The following is an 883-nucleotide window of genomic DNA, read 5'->3' as shown; positions in this document are numbered from 1 at the left end:
CCTTTGGGGTTAGGAACGTGGTCTTCTCTTGGTCGGGTGGGTACATTGGGATTTAGTTGTATCCTGAATAGGCATCCATGTAGGAGAGGTACTTGTATCCAGAAGAGGCGTCAACTAGGGTGTCTATATTCGAGAGTGGGTAGGGATCTTTTGGGCAGGCCTTATTGAGGTCGGTGTAGTCGGTACATATTCTCCACTTGCCATTTGATTTCTTCACCAAGACAACATTGGCTAGCCATAATGGGTACTTGACCTCCCTTATGAACCCTGCCTCCAGTAAGGCTTGCACCTACTCTTCCACAGCTTGGGACCTTTCTGGACCAAGCTTCCTGCGTTTCTGTTGTATGGGCCGAGATCTAGGGTATACCGCCAGTTTGTGGCTCATTAGTTGGGGATCTATACTGGGCATGTCTGCGGCCTTCCATGCAAAGAGATCGGCATTATCCTTTAGGAACTGTATCAATGGCTCCTTTAAGTCTCCCTTTAAAGTGGCTCCTATATTTGTTGTTTTATCCTGAGCATCTCCGATTTGGACTTCTTCGGTCCCCCCTTCAGGTTCTGGACGAAGTTCTTCACGAACGTGAACTCCACCGAGTTTAATAGTGTTAATTTCCTCTCCTCAGGGGTTGCCTTTAAGGTTTAGACTTTCGTTGTAACACCGTCGCACGAGCTTTTGGTCTCCTTTTATCGTGGCAATCCCTTCTGGAGTTGGGAACTTCATGCACAGATGTGGAGTGGAAACTACTGCGGCGAGCTGGTTCAGTGTTGTCCGACCTATAAGGGCGTTATAAGCTGAGCTCAATGGTGCACGAAATTGCAATCACACTTTTGCAACTCCGCACAACTAACCAGCAAGTGCACTGGGTCGTCCAAGTAATACCTT

The sequence above is a fragment of the Arachis ipaensis genome, chromosome B01, assembly GCF_000816755.2.
Source record: "Arachis ipaensis cultivar K30076 chromosome B01, Araip1.1, whole genome shotgun sequence".
In the NCBI taxonomy this organism is placed as follows: Eukaryota; Viridiplantae; Streptophyta; class Magnoliopsida; order Fabales; family Fabaceae; genus Arachis; species Arachis ipaensis.
Note: the sequence above shows the minus strand (reverse complement) of the source record.